Raw genomic sequence first — 16,895 nt, 5'->3', positions numbered from 1 at the left:
ACTCACTCATTCAACCAGGACTGCCTGTTGTAACACACCCTCCCTGGAGGCTCAGCATCTCCTCCTCACCCTCATTGTCCAGATTCCCCACCAGGGTTTCCTTCACTGCAGTGACCTCTACCTATGCCCCTTCCTCTCCTGCAGCTACCTTCACCTCACTGAACCCGCATCCTTCTTGCCTTTAGCTGAGCCCTCACTGTAGCTCTCTCAACTGGGAAGGGTTTATCCCTTTGTAGTGATTAATTTCTTTCTATTCATCTTTCAGGTCTTCCATGGGCAGCAGCACCACCTCCAGGAAGCCTTCCAGGACCAGGTTAGGGGTTACCCATCCAGCCCTGCACATCCATGGCACCTGTTTTTTAAAGCGTGCCCCCTGCCTACCTGTAGGTGCCTGGGAGGAAGGGGCATGCCTGCCTTGCTCACCCACCTTTCCCAGAGCCAGCACTGAGTTGGCACTCAGTCATGTGAGTTGAATCTAAATAACACTCACAGTAATTATCCTAAAAATGGCTAACATTTACTGGGTGCTTCCTGAAGTCCAGGTGTTTTCACATATTGATCTATTTAATCCTCCCAGCACCTCCTGCGGCAGAAGCAGCTTCAGCCTTGGTTGGGGAAGGAGGGTGTGGATTTCTGGGCCCCCAACAAGGGCAAGTTTGTACTGCTATGCAGACAGAAGTGGCCCCTTTGAACTTCATACCAGCCCGAAGGTGGCCCTGCTCTGAGGCTGGCACCACTGCTGGACCATCCTGAACTCCTCCACCATTTCCTACTTGAACTCCTCCATGGCTTGCCGCCCCAGCACTTGTCCAGAGATTTGCAGAGGGAGGCCTGGGAGCAGGTACCTGGACAGAGGCAGAGACTGCTTTCCCTCTGGCTCCCCGACCCTACCCCAGCGGCTCAGCTGGGGGCTGCGGATGACTCCCTTGGGCTTTCACTGGCAAAGCCTGTGGGAAGGAGACTAAGGCTCTCTCCCTCTAGACTCTGAGGCTTCCCAGGCACATTCATGAGGCATGACCGCTTTCTCAGTGGTTGCCAGGTCTGGTCCCTCAGCAAATACCTGGTAAAAGGATGGAGGATGCTGAGTAGTGCTATCTCCCCATTGTCTGCTCTCCATCCTTTCCTCCATAAACACTTCCCGAGTCTCCAGCAAGTGCCCTGGGAACCAGAGTGAAATAGGACTTGGCCTGTGCTCTCCAGGGACTCTAGTCCGATGGGGGAAGGAGAGGGGAAAGGGAAAGGAAGGTGGCTCCAAACATGGTTCAGAGTGACCAGATCTCTAGTGGAAGGATAGACAGGATACTGTGGAGGATCTGGGAGATGGGGCTGGCTGCACAGGGGAGGGGACACTAGACTAGATACTTGAAGGATAGAGAGGTGTTTGCTAGATGGTGTAGAGCAGGTAAGGCAGGGAATAGATAGAGGAAACAGCATAAGCAAAGGCTCCGAGGCATGTTTGGGTACCTGGAGATCTTTTCTCCCCTTGCATCTGTCCTGCGGAGGCAGGGCTGTGTCCTCAGAGTGAGCAGCTACCACTGGACAGCTACCGTCAGAGATCTCTCTCTTATGGGTGGACTACTGAGAGTGTCCAAGGTCAGTGATGTGCCATTTGCACTGGAGCTGGTACCTGCCTCTCTAGACTCATGGGCTCTGGGGACTCTGCTCTCTGGGCTGAGGTAGGCAAGAAACATAAAACTTTAAGAGCTGATGTCATTTCTGAAAAATGCCCACAGAGCCAGGGGCCCCGTGTTTGTGTTGGAGGTTCTGCTGGTTGGCCAGACATGGCCAGGGCGGCCTGGGATCTGTCTGTGGACCCAGTCTCCAGTGCTTGATCCTGCTCTCTTTCTGTGGCTCTAAGCCTGGCTCTGGCTGGAAGGATGTGGGCCTCACAGCTGGGTGAGCCCCCTACAGACTCCCTCTCCCATGTACATACCTTTCAGATGCTGCTTGGGCACTGAGGCCTGGAGCAACTGGGACAGGACCCTAACCTCGGGCGGGGTCTGAAGCCCTGGAGGCCTGGTCTGGCTAAACAGCAGGTGTGTTGGGGGAAGGTTAGCTTTTGGGTCCCTGTAAGTTCCTCCTCTTGCCTCCTTGCCAGGGGCTGCAGAGGTGGTGGCCCCTCTCCCAATCGCCCTTGCAGGGCCCAGGCTGTAGCCCAAGCTCTGTGACATTTAAGAAGGGACTTGGTAAAAACCAAAGGTCTGGTCTTGGGTCCTGGGAGCACTGATGGGTCCCAGGCATGAGGTGTGGTGGGAGGTACAGCTCAGGGATTCATTGGGCTAGACCACCCCATCTTGTTCTGTGTCTCCAAATCCTTCAGGGCAATTTCAAGGGCAACGTGGGAAGGACACTGAGGTTCAAGAAACAGATTCCTGCTTCCATGTAGCCAAGAACTGGCTGTAGGATCCAGTGACAGGTATTTCCTCTCTCTGGAACTGAGGCTCCCCATCTATGAAATGAGAGTCATTCTTTCGAGGTCCTCTCGGTTAATAGTGCAGGGCCCAGCAATTCTCTTCCTTGGTCTTAAGAGCTAGTCTTTCTATCCCCTGGGGAGTCTCTAGGCCCCATCCAACACCTGACACCACCACCCCAACAGCCCTGCAGCCCAATTCAGCTCTGCCCAGCCCTGGGCTAAAGGGACAAACCCCAAGAGACAAGGCTCAGTACTGGTGTGCTGTGTGACATTGGGCCAGCCACTGCCTCTCTCTGGGCTTTCATTTCCTCTGTTGTAAAAGCTAAGGAGCCTGGCTATCAGCTGTCTGAAGCCTTCCCTAGCTCTGAGATTCTAATAAAGAGGTGGCAGGCTGTTTTCAAGTATCTAGGTTTTGATTTTACAGTAGGCAAGGAAGCCGGTCAGAGCAGCTTCCTGGGGAGCAGAAGCACAGGGGCAGGAGTCGGGTGCTTGATTTGTAAGAAACATTCTGGGCCTGCATCAGAATTTCTCCTGAGCTTTCTTCTGAGGCCAGAGCAGAGACAAGTCTGTGACAGGCCTTTGGGGTAGGGGTTAGGAAAGAGAGTGGAAGGGATAGAGAGAGCAGGTCGTGGAGCAGAAAAGGGCAGGGTTAGGATCGAAGCCTCCGCAGTCAAAAAGAACTTTGGATCCCAGCTCAGCCTTTACCAGCTGAGAGTTACATACAAGTTACTGAACTTTTCTGAGTCATTTTTCACATATAAATAGGAACAAAGATAGTACCTGCTTTATAGGGTTATTTAAACATTAAGTGACATGTAAATGCTTTATGTGGTGCTGGCAGAGAGAAAAGCCCTAATAAATAATCCTTGTCATCAACGCCATTGTATTGTCAAGGCTGAAATCCAACTCTGCCTCTTAAAAGGGTGTTCTGGGCAAGGCACAATGCTTCCGAGGGGAACTGCTCCTTGATGGCTGGACAAGGGGTTTCCATGATCTGAGTACTCTGTCTGAGAAATGCCAAAATTTCACCGTGCTGCAGGGCTCTGCAGGAGCCAGGCATCTCTGTGCCTGCTGAGGCCAGAGCTCTTCATGCAAGAGCTCCAGTCACTGCCCATGGGCCAAATACCCAGGTAATCAGCTGCTAGCTCTGGCTCTGTGAACATAACTGAGGGCTTTTACCTTCTGAGTGTTGATGGTAACTTCCAAAGCCTACCTCATTTCTCAGAGCCTCCAACCTTTTATTATAAAAATGTTCACACACACAGACAAGTTGAAAGAATCATACGGTCCACACTGTATGCCCACCACTGAGACTCTGTTGTACTACATTTGCTTTATCGCATGTCCATCCCTCTATTCCTCCTTTCACCTAGCAATTCATCTTATTTTTTTTTTTTGGATGCATTTCAAAGTAAGCTGTGAATGTCAGTTCACTTCATCCCTAAACACTTTAGCAGGTATCTCATTTAACTACATTTGTTTATAATTCTTTTCTTTTTGAGGTAAAGTTTGCTGACAGTAAAATGCACAAATCTTAAGTGTACTATTCTGTGAGTTTTGGCAAATGCAGTCATTTGTGTAACCAAACCACTATTAAGATATGGAATACGAATTTGTTCCTTTCTAACTGAGTCACTCTGCATCTTTCTGAGGATTTTTGAGGAAAATTCCTGCAGGTCTCAAGGGCAGAAATCCATGCCATCTTGTTTCCTTCTTAGCTCTAGCCGCTTGGAAATTTCAAGATACATTCATGGCCTGCCTCCTGCAGATGCACAGGACTTGAGTTATGCATTTCAGTGTATCATCTTACTCTCCCTTCTCCCCAATTCCCTTGTCTGTTTAAATCCTCTGAAGTGTATACAACTTTGCAAGCTGGTTCTCAAATCCTTTTCTTTGGAATGAGACTGAAGGAGTGCTACATAAATAATCATATTGGAATTTCCAGGATATTTCAATGGTTTGTGGTATCCAAATATGTGAAAAGTGAGGCTGTTCCAGTCAATCTGGAATTAATTGACACCCTATCCAGGGAGTATGAACCTGTGTGTATAGTATGCAGTGCGCACGTGCGTACACACACACACACACGAAGAATTCTTTTCTTGGTCCAGACACTGGCATTGGTAGTGAGACTACTGCTTTCAAACAAAAAGATCTCACTTAGCAGTGGCATTGCTGCCCAGGACTTCTGAGGGCCGAGTTTGGGGGGGAGATGGTGGTTAGACTGTGGCCTTGGATGGCCCGAGGTCAGCACCTGTGAACAAGAGATGATGGTGGTGACAGGTCTGGAAACAGCCTGTCCCTCTGGACAGCATGTCCCCACCAGGGCTCCTTGGTCTGAGTCATCTGCTGGTGATTTTCTGGGTTCTGCTTTGCTTTTTCCCCTTCATCTCCACTTGTGGGGAGTCCGTGGGGCAGCTGCTGAAGACCCCACCATGTCTTCAGGTTCTGGTTCATGAAAGGTGGAAAGAATGAAGATGTGGGGTCGGGAGACAGGGAGAGTCTCAGTGAAAATGAGGGGGAAAAGCCTCTTTAGCTTTTCTCTCCTCAGGACATTCTCTGGGTCTCAATTCCAGAGCATCCATCAGAGACCTCATTTCACTTTTATTTAGAAGGCGTTTGATTAGATTTTGTCCTCATTATACTCTAATCTTGTCTGCTGTTATTCACCACTGAATCCCTGTGGCTTTGCTCAGGACAATATTATTCGTTTAAGGAAGAAATGAATGAAGATTTAAAAAAAAAAAATTTTTTTTTTTTTTTGCCTTCATTCCTGCACAGATGGTGTGAGAACTAGCTCACAGGAACATCCCTGGGTAGGGAGCAGGCCTGGGGGAGGGGTTCTGGGTTCTGGTCTGACAAACCTCAGAGATACATAGATACCTCACCTGGGAAGAGGTGCCATCTAAGAAGAGGGGAGCTTGGGTCTTTCTACAGAGAAGTGACTTCATTTCAATGAATAAGTGCCTGGTGATGATCTCAGAAGTTTCCTAAAATAATAGCTAAGAATTAAAAATTTTAAAGACAGTAAAAGATTTTGTATAATTATATAAAATTCAACTATAGAAAACTATAAAATTTAAAATATACAATATATTAAAAATTAAAAATATATAAATTTTAAAATTAAAAAGGTACACAGAAAATATATGAACATATTCACATCACAAAAACTGGCGACTCCTTTCCATGCTACCCAGAGAAGTCGTCCACAATGCATTTTTCTGCTTTCCTGTTGTAACTTAAAGGGAAACTTTCACAGTGACTAGAGCCCCTGAGATCCTGAAAATGAAGTAGAAGGATGTCCTCAAATTTCTTGCAACAGGAACCCACTTAGATGATACCAGCTTCGACTTCCAAATGGAACAGCATATCCACAAAAGGAAAAGTGAGGACACTTACATCACAAATCTGAGGAGAACCTGGGAGAAGCTTCTGTTGGCAGCTTGTGCTATAGATGCCATAGAAAACCGGGCTGATGTCAGTGTCATATCTTTCAGGATTACCAGCCAGAGGCTGTGCTGAAGTTTGCTGCTGCCCTGGAGCCACTTCTATTGCTAGTGCTTTACTCCTGTGACCTGTTCTAATCAGCTCCAGGCAGCCTTCCCGGAGACGTGACTTTTGGTGGTTACTGATCCTTGGGCTGACCACCAGCCTCTCACAGAGTCATCTTATGTTAACCTGCCTACCATCGTTCTGTATAACACAGACTCTTCTCTGCGCTAGGTGGACATGGCCATCTCCAAACAATAAGGAAACTCCCAATCAGGTCCGAGGTGGTGCATACTGGCTCTGGAAGCTCTGCGCATGCGCAGCACCATCTCCCATGAGCACCCGCAGGAAGCCACCCCATTCTCTACTTCCACAGAGATCCTGGAGAGCAGGCTGCTGCTTAAAGGGCTGTGACTGATGAGGAATTTCAAGGCGAATGGACCTCTCCAGCTCCCCAATTTACTGCTGCTCAACCCGAGGTCGCAGACTGGTCTGGAGGCGTGCAGGTGCCCCCTGTGCCTGCTCAGCAGTCCCCTACTGAAGCCCCACTGCTCAGGCCACTGGATGGGTAGGAACACCTCTGCATCGTCTTAAGTTATTCTTCCAGACTCTTCAACAAAAACAGACACAAACAGTTTTTGGGGGAGGGAAGGAAAGGAAGGAAGAAAGGGAGAAAGAAAGGAAAAAGAAATGGCAACTGTTCCTGAGGTATCTGGAATAAAAAAGGGTAAGGCCCTCATCTTTATCCCCTCTCCCCACCTTCCCTTCCCCAGATGGCCACTTCCGACCACAGACAGAGCCATTCTCTGCATTTCCTCAGTATTTTCATACAAATAAGGTAGTTTGGTTTGATTTTCTACCTTAGTGGAGATAAACAGGTGATATTGTTTGGCAATTTGCTTTTTGTCACTTTATAATATATGTTGGAGATCTTTCTGGATCAGTGCATCCAATGCTGCCTTATTAATTTTAATGACTTCACAGCATTCCATTGCATAGTTGTTCCATAATTGACCTCACCAGTTCCCTGTGGATGGACATTTTTTTTTTTTAACCATGCTTTGCTCTGACAAAGAATGCTGCCATGAATATGCCAGTACATGTAATTTCATATCTCTGTGTGTATGTATATCTCGTCTTAAAAGTGGAATAGCTCAATCAATTGTGATTTTGATGGATGATGAGAAATCATCCTTCATTAGAGGTAACTTCATTGTTTTTAACTGAATGTATTCAACGTCAGCATTTAACCAACATAACCTGTTAGAGATGAGAATGGAACTGTGACTCAGGATGTGGGAGCCAACACGGCCCCCTGCCTGCAGGTGGTTGGGGAAGGGCTGGACTCCTGCTGGGAGCTCAGTGGCAAGAGGGGGTTATATTTGCTCTAGTTAACCCCTGAAGAAACCAACACTGGTCCAGAGCTTTACAGTTTACAGAGTGTATTTCTGTGCATAATCAATCTCATTTAATCCTATTGAATGAGGAAGGACAATCTTATTTATTTTCATCCTATTCTATCAATGAGGAAACTAAGGCCTGAATGAGTCACAAGTGATTGGCAGGCCCAAACTTCAACTTTCAAGTATTTTTCCACTATGTCAGCTGCTTCCCTTTCTTACTGGGTCACTTTCTCACTTTCTCTACTCCTTGCCATCCCCTCTACAACCAACTCCTCCCCAAGCAATGCTACCCTCAGGATCACCCCAAAGCTAACTCCTCAAGTTGAAATAAACCCAGGAATAGGTAATTAGATTAGAGGCGGTTAGCATTTCCCTGGAATATATTCCCTGAGGTTGTCCCAGTGTCAGAATTTGTAGCTTCCTATTGCTCCACAGGCTCAAGGATGGAAGGTGGGGCCTGAACTCCTTCCTACCCAACCCCTTGGCCCCCAGGGCCAGAAAAGTAGTTACTTAAATTTGAAGAATAAATGATTGGGGGCGGGGGAAGCATAAATGAATACGAGTGTGGAAAAGCAAAAGACCCAATTTGTAAAAGTGTTTTATCATCCAGATCCCATTTGCTTTTTAGGTGTATACATGTGTTTTTAATAATTTTTTCCCTACTGTATTCTTACTCAGAAGTGATCATCCTGTTGTCTTTATTTCACTTAAGACAATAAACATTTCACATACGCTATGTGGTAGGCAGTTTCTAAGATGGCCCTCAGTGGTCTTGATAGGGATCAAGACATACTGCCCCTAAATATGGCACCTTGGCACAGTGAATCAACTGAAGGGATATGAGAAAACAGCAGAAGCTGGAAGTTTACTTTGATCTTCCCCTGCCCTTCTCTCCTGAATCGGGTCATAAACCTGTGAGAGGTGTTCTCCCTATACCAGGAGAAAAGCAGCATCCTTATCTCTGAAGACAAAGGGATGCCAAGAAGAATCCAAACAAGCAGGGCTTGCTATGTTTCCCCCAGCTTACTACACTTGAGTCATATTCTCTGACATCATATTTCTACATGATCCCCTACTCCTCATCAAGCCTAGTATAAAAATACTCAGGTCTATTTCTCAGGTCTTCATTTCATTATGCAGGCTCCTGTGTCATGTAAAACTTATATTAAATAAGTTTGTGTGCTTTTCTCCTGTTAATCTCTGTCCTTGTCAGTTTATTTTTCAGACCCAGCCAGGGATCTTTTCCCTCCCATACAGGCCCCACCTCCTGATTTATGTAATCCCCTCCCCTTGAACCTGGGCTAGACCTAGTGACTCACTTATAATGAATAGAGTACAGTCAGCTCTTCTTAGCTGAGGTTTCCACATCTGTGGATTCAACAGTATTTTCAGTTGTGGCTAGGAATCCATCGATGCAGAGGGTTGACTATGTGCATTGTTCTTTGTCATTTTATATAAGAGACTTGAGCATCCTTGGATTTTGTTACCTTCAAGGGTCTTGGAATCAATTCCCCAAAGATATTGAGAGATGACCATTCGGGAAAAATAAGATTAGGTTACAGAAGGACTTTGTGCCTTCAGTTCATTCGCTTGCTCTGAGGGAAGCCAGTTGCCATGTTGTGGGTGCTCTATGGAGGAGCCCACAAGTTGAAGAACTATGTCTATCTCAAAGACCAACAAGGACCAACAAAGACCAACATCGAGACTGCCAGCAGTCATGTGAGTGACTTGGAAGTGGATCCTCTCCCAGTCAAACTTGAAATGACTGCAGCCCCAGCCCACACCTAGATTGTAGCCTCCTGAGAGACCCTCAGCCAGAGGCAACCAGCCAAATTGTGCCTGGCTTCCTGACCCAGAGAAATTGGAAAATAATAATGCTTGTTAAGCCACTAAGTTTGAAGGTAATTTGTTACTGAGAAATAGGTAGCTGATACATGTTCTACGGTCGACATTTTTTTTAATGCTGAATGTCTGTACTATGTTTAAATTTTCATTAATATGAAATTCATTTAGTGAATATCCTTTTGTCCAACAAGCCTTTTCTGAAGTTAGGGTCATTTCCTGAGGGTGATCTCAGCAGGGAGATGATTGAGGCCAAGATTCAAGCACGTATGATTTTTCATAAACATCTCCAAATTGCTGTCCTCCAAGGAAAGGAGTGACCCAGTTGGGCCACCAGGAGAGTCCTGTCCCCATATCCACATACCCTGGACCAGCATCTATTTTTCTTAGTCTCTCTGATTATTAAAGCGTACAATAGCAGTCAGGTAATTATAGTAGTTTTCCTGCTTATCTCTCAGGGTTATTGTCTGGCTTGAGATCAAACTCATAAATGAAAAGTCCCCTAGAGGCTGCACTGTGCTCTGTAAAGCTGGGAGAGGTTTTTCTTAGAATCCCAGGGCTTCTCAGAGCTCAGTTTATTCCAGCCCCTCCCTGTCTCATAGGAGAGGATGCAGAGGCTCAGAGATGAGTAAGGGCTTGCTCAGGCTCACACAGTAATTCATGGCAGATCTTGGACAAGGTAAAGCAGATCCTTTGCTTCTGGTGCAGAGTTTTTCCCTCTGACCCAAATGGTCTCCCAGCTTGCCAGCTTTGCCTAAACCAAATATTCAGGCGCTGCAGGTGTCTCCTTCAACCCCCGAGGACTCAGAAAATCCCTATATTTCAAGAAAATCTGGTCCCACATCCTCCTTCCCTTTTCTGACATGGCCACTCAACAATCCACCCCTCATCTCCATTCATCGAGGCCAGAAAATCACCCTGTGTAGCTTTGCCTAGCTCGCTCCTTCTGCATCTCAGGGCAGGCTGACCCCACAGCTCAGCCTTGTCCTCTCTCCAGGGCCCCTTGCTTAGGCCATGAAACAGCCCGGCTGTTTCCATCCCCCCCCGTCACTGTGGCCAAGAAAACAGGAAGCATCTGAGTCACCCATTGTCCCCTGGGCCTTGGCTGTCTGGGCCTTAGTTCTGGAGTCAGGGAAGGACAAGGAGGGAAGAGGTTGGCCTCATAGAATCCAAGACTGTCTGTGGAGCCTATTCTTCCAACACTGTCTTCCAACTTGTAGGATCTCAGATAGCCAATGGTATAGGAACTCCCCACATTCTTCCTGAGATAAAAGGAAGAGCACTACCTTAAGATTTAGAATTCCAGAGTTGGCTCTGCTTTTCACCAGCTGTGGGCCTTGAGCTTGTCCAATGGTTCTCAAGCATGGTTATATATTAGAATTGCCTGGACAGCTTTAAAAAATACTGACACCTGGGCTCTACTCCAAGCAATTCGGACTTAATTTTTAAAAGCTCCCAGGTGATTCCAAAGAGCATCTGGGTTTGAGAACCACTGGGCTAGTCACTCCCTAAGCCTCGATCTCTCACCTATCAAGTGGGGCTAATGATGCCTACTCTCCACAGCTACTGGGAAAAAATTGAGATCCTGGGTGCGTTCAGGCGCATTAAAAATGTAAGCACTAGGTTAATAGGTCTTATATGTCCACCTGTGAGGGTTTGGGTGGAAGTAGGGTATGAGGGTTCTCCTGGCCTTTGGAACCCAGGGCAAGATGATAGTGGTGGAACGCGGACATGGTGTTGATTGGCAAGCCTGTCTACTGCCCCCCTGTGGTCATCCTCCAAAGTGCCCAGCACTGAGCAGAGGAAGTGTGAGGTGAAAACAGCAGGAGTCCCCCCAGGCCTCAGAAAGTTCTTGGTTCATTAGGGGTGGAGTCAGGAACACAACAACTTAAAATACAAGGCAGAGGGACAAAAGGGTACCAAGAGACAAAGATAATAGGGGAGAAAGAGATGGGTTCTGGCTGGAGGGAGTAGGGAAGGCTTTCTGCAGGAAATGGCCTCCATCGTGGGGGGCTCCAGTAGGATCTGGGAACCCCTGGAATGAAGGTGTAAACATAGAAAAGAAAGCAATCAAGACTTCCCAGGGTCACCTGGGGGTGTGAGTTGTGAGTGGGGGGATTGGGATGGGCAGGAGGCCAATATGCAGAGGCCAGCATTCTCTTCCAGTTCTTCCCCTTGAGAACAAACATATGAGTACATACTGTATGATTTCGTTTATGAAAAACTACGAACACATTTGTTTTACAGTGTGATCTGATCATTCCATATCACATGGATCTTTCTGATATCTCTTCTTTCAGCTGGCCCTTGGTTATGGGATCTTGTCACCTTGCGTGCTGGTTATTTTTAATTGTAGGATGGACATTGTTTGAGACACTACCTATAGAAATTACTTGAGGCCTAAAATGTTGCCATCTTCCTTCAGTTAGAAATTTAGTTAGCTTCTGCACTAGCAATGCAGGATCACCTTAGTCCAATTTCAAGTCTTAAGACTTTGTGGCTTACCCAGATAATTCAAAACCAGAGCATAGACCTTGCAAAGGCCAGTTTGCTTCTGGTTCACCCTTACCCTTAGAATGCAGCCTCTTGGATTTCCCAGTCCTGGGTGGGTGTTGGCGTTTCAGTTCCATACCCTAAGTTCTGTTTCTTGACCCCCTCAAGGCTCTCAGAGGTTCTGCTCAGCTTTTCCGCTGCCTTTCTGTGATTGGCCAACCGCATCACTGCAGAGGAGCCTCTCAAGCTGGGCTCTCTGGCTGGGCAATTTCTTTGTAGCTTGTCACCTTTTTGATGCTTTTAAGATTCTTAAAATATTGTGGCCAGTTTTGTAAGTTGTCTGCAGTAGCAAGGTTGGTCTGAATCATCTAAATCTGTCTTCTCCAATTTGATTCTAACATAATAGTATTCCTACTTAATTTTGGATCCTATAACTGTACCCCTTTTTCTTTTAAATTGAAAATACAATATCTAAAAATATACATATGTCCTTTTTCTGACAATATTAAAAAAAAGTTCAAAACGCAATACCAATATGAACAATTACAAAACTCAGCGAGAGGCATCCATCCAGCATCAGTCCGATTGTGATTCATCCTGGGTCTGTGCCATCTTTGGGACCTCACTCCAGTCTTTCCTCAGGCTGCCGTAGCCGCCCTGGGCAACACCTTCCCCCTCTATGCTGATGTTACCAGGAGAATAAAACCGGGGTTGCCTTCCTGACTTTAAATTCAGCTTGCAAATCTTACTATCCTATTTATATAAATTTTGACCCTCTCCTTTGGGAGCTCTTTGACTAATGTTTGGTCCAGTTTATAAACTTAATCAAATACCTTAAAATACTTTAAACTTTTTAAAAAATTAGACTTCCTATTTCAGTACTCCAATTTCTGACAATCGACGAGAGTTTCCTTCTTGAGAACTTAGGAATATTTATAAAACCAGTAAGTGAGACTTATAAAAAGTAAAAATTTAAATTAAATAACAGTAAAAATTAAAATATGGTGAATTTAAAGTTCTCGCATATGTTCTAATATTGTGTATGAAGTTGGGAAGAGTTCAACCTAAACCCCTCAGTTTAAATTATTCAATTATACACTTTTAATTATTAGTTAAAAAGCCATCACTCTACAAGACCAAATTATCTCATACATTATAAGCATTATAGAGCACCAAATATGTATATAATATCTCTTAATAGAAAAATATTAATGTCATGGTTTAGTAGCCCATATCCTTGGTATCATATTTTCTACACACTTTTCAGTTCTTCTTGTGCAGCTCCCTCTCAGACTAATAATCTGATTGGATTTTGGCTCTTAAACTAGGTATTGTTGGCAAAATAATATCCCCCCAATAATGTCTACATCCTAATCCCTAGAACCTGTGAATATGTTACCTGTGGCAAAAAGAACTTTGCAGATGTGATTAAGGGTCGTGAGAAAGAGAAATTATCCTGTATTATCTAGGCGGGCCCAGTGTAATCACAGAGTCCTTAGGGAAAGAGGGAGGCAGGAGACAGAGAGGAAAGAAAGAGAGAGAGAGAGAGAGAGAGAGAGAGAGAGAGGAAAGAGGAAGAGAGAGAGAGAGATGTGATAACAGAAGCAGAGGTTGGAATGATGTGATTGCTGGCTGAAAAGGAGCCACGAGCCAAGAAATGAGAGCAGCTTCTAGAAGCTGGAGAAGGTAAGGAAACTGATTTTCCCTAGAGCCTCCAGCAGGAATGCAGCCCTACTCATCCTTTAATTTTAGCCAAGTGACACCCATTTGGGACTTCTGTTCTCTAGGACTGTAAGATGATAAATTTGTGTTGTTTTAAGCCACTAAATTTGTGGTAATTTGTTACTGCAACAATAGGAACTTAGTATATTATATAAATACAATTTTTCACTTAACCCTAAGACTTCTGAATAATGTGTGATCCTAAGATATGTAAATATCCATTCCATTGAACTTTAAAGACTTTTCAATGACTGCAACAATAAAATTACTGAATAAATGGAAGCTCCAGGTTGTCCATGTGGCTGTGTTTGCATAGCACACTGCACTGATGACATGGAGTTATATTCCTCACAATTCCTCCTTCTGTGTGGCTGTGTAAGGACTTACTGATGTGTGAGCATTTTGATTTGTTTCTAATCAGAGAGTATTCACATTCTATAGCCGACAGTCCTAGGTTCTTAGAAGGTGTTGTTTGCAGCTCCTGGACTTTCTGATGATATTCAGGCAACTGAGGATAGTTGTAAAAGTCAGTTTTGTAGGCCACTTATGAGATAGTCCCCACCCTACCCCCATTCATTCTTCAAGTTCTTCCAGAACGCCCTACAAAGGGACACAGTGGTGAATAGCGCTGGGTCTGTACCCTCAAAGTGCTCACCTGTAGTGGGAGCCACAGATAATCATGATATGGTGCAGGTACGAGCAGGAATAGTGCATGGTATCTTTTGAGCGTAGAGGAGAGAGGGTAGGAAGGAGTGGATAGGAACTTGGAACATGTGGGCTGAGGAGGGATAGCACACGAACTCTTTGCCATTGGGCTGGTCCAGGGTGGGAAACATGAATGAATGGTTGCCATGCCTGAGGGCCCTTGGTGGGGAGGTGAGGAGACCTGGGCTGGGGCTGGCTGGTGGGGATCACTCTGGAATCTGATCCTTCAATAAGCCTGGACTCAGGCAGTCTGGGTTCAGTCCTGGCCCGATCTTGTGGCCTCGGTTTCATCATCTGAACAGTGTCATCCATATTAGAACCTTCTTCTCCACAGGGATGCAGGAGAACGCTGGGAGGGCAGGAAGGATGTACTGTGTCCATGAGGTTGGACTGCTATCATCAGAAGGTAAGCCAGGCTCCAGCCAGTGCATCCATTAAGGGTCTGAAGCCACTCCCCTTCGAGGAAGTCCCCTGCCTTCCCCCAATGCCTCAAGGCCCAGATCTAGGCCTTAACTTACACTGATGACAAAGCTGTCACCAACCCAGTGAAGGGTATATGAGAAATGGGAGCCAAGATCTAGTCTAGACCCAATGAACCAGAATCTGGAGATGAGGTATGTATATGTGAAGGGGTAGTTCTGAGAATCTGAACCCTGGGGGACCGGGAACCCCACTAGGATTGAGAACAACTGGGTTTCAGGCTCAGGACTCAAGGTCGTGTCCACATGGGCTGCTCTTGACCCATCACCTTTTCTTGACAGGTGCACACCTAGGCCTGGCATTCATTGTAGAGTCATTCTCCAGGTCAGCCTCTTTATGGTACTTTTGGGGTTTATGGACGGCTCCCTCCCTCCCACACACATAGTGTCTCCATACTCACTCAGTCACGCTGACAGTGTTGGGTGATGCACATGTGGACATGGTTCTGAACGGAGCTGCCAGATTTAGCAAATAAAAATACAGAACGTCCAGTTAAATTTCAATTTCAGATGAGCAGCTTATACTTTTTTAGTATAAGTATGTTTCAAGGATTGCATGAGACATATTTATACTAAAATTATTCATTGTTTACCTGAAATCCAAATGAACTGGGCATTCTGTGTTTTACCTGGTAACCCTACTTAGCCCCAAGGCAGCTTCCTGGTTGTTGGGACACACTCGAGCTCCCCATAGACACTCACTGATGCCATACGCTCTGTTAGGTGGGCTGATCTCCATCTTTACCCTAGGAGGTTCCCTGCCACCTGGGTCCAGTAACACTGGCTGAAATACCCAGAGAAGGCTTGAAGAATCGGAATAAATCCTGGAAAGTGCACCCATGAGGGGGGCCAAGCCTGCAGAGGGCGCCCTCCCACCACGGGTTTCAGAGCCCACCTGCCCAGTGGTGGTGATGGTAGTGTGGGTGATGGGGTGAGTTTTAGAGCTAGGTCAGGCTCACGAGGAAGATACTAATCCACATTAGAGGTTATTACCCTGTCAGACCTATCACCCTCTTTCTAATATAAAATATTGTGAATGCTCCTTTTACCATCCTGAAATGAAATCCACAGATATTGCCACCAATCTAGAGACATAATGAAAAAACAAATATACTGCCTTAATTGTAATATAAAAGAGAAATAAAAAGAAAGCAATTGAGAATAAATACAATGTATTTCAATCTGTAAATATTTAAGCATCACTACGCTAGGAAAACCTTGTAATGTTTCAGTACTACTTAGCTATAAATAGAAGCACTAAGAACGTGCCTAGTGAAATGCAGGTGGATACAGGGGTGTTCTGGTGAGCCAAATACCTGACGTGATTTTCTAAAAGAGGACTATTTCTTGATAAAATTCCAAACGAAACAAAGTACCTATCTTTCCTTGATTTACAGAGTGGTTGCATTCCAGTATATGCTTTTAAAATCATACAACAAAAATACTTTGTGTTTATACATAAAACAGAGTTAGGTTCTAGAATTGGAGATTTATAAGCAGGTTTTTCACCGGTATGGGAGCTGGGACAATTCTTTCACCAGCAATGGTGGCCTATCCCCCATCACTGTGACAACCAACATACATACCCACAATTCTATAAAACTTGTCCTGGGGACAGTATCTGCTCTCTGAGGATCAGCATTAGGAGGCCACACAGGGGACCCAGAGCTACTGGCTTCCAGATTGGCCCCCTGCACCACAGCATTTGGGAGGGCCCTGCATTAGTCAGGGTTTTTCAGAGAAAAGGAACCAGTAGGAAATTTATAGATCTATGGAAAGAGATTTATTCTGAGGAATTGGCTCATGCAATTATGGAGGCTAAAAGGTCCCATGATTTGCCATCTGCAAGCTGGAGGGCCCAGGAAAGCCAGCGTTGGGTGTAGTTTCAGTCTAAATCTCAAGGCCTGAGAACCAGGGGAGCCAATGGTGTAAGTCCCAGTCTGAGTCCGAGGGCCGGAGAAATAGGAGCTCTGAAGTCCAAGGGCGGGGGAAGATGGATGTCTCAGCTCAAATGCAGAACAGAATCGCCCTTCTAGTTTGCCCTTCTTTTGACTTTTTTTTAATTTTGATTTTTCAAAAAAATTTATTTATTTAAATTAGTTTCAAGTATACAGTATATTGGTTAGACATCTATAATGTCCTTCCTTCTCTTGGCCCTCCACTTAGCCATCATATTAATGCTAACTGCATTCCCTTTGACTTTTTTTTTCAGATCCTCAGTGGATTGGATGATGCCCACCCTCATTGGTGAGATCTTCTTCCCTCAATCTCCTGATTCAAATGCTAATCTCTCTGGACACGCCTTATATACACACCCTGAAATAATCTTTTTCAGCTATTTTAGCA

The sequence above is a fragment of the Pteropus medius genome, unplaced genomic scaffold (assembly GCF_902729225.1).
Source record: "Pteropus medius unplaced genomic scaffold, Ma_sr-lr_union100, whole genome shotgun sequence".
NCBI lineage: Eukaryota > Metazoa > Chordata > Mammalia > Chiroptera > Pteropodidae > Pteropus > Pteropus medius.
The sequence above is the reverse complement of the archived record's forward strand: the minus strand, read 5'-3'. Positions refer to the sequence as shown.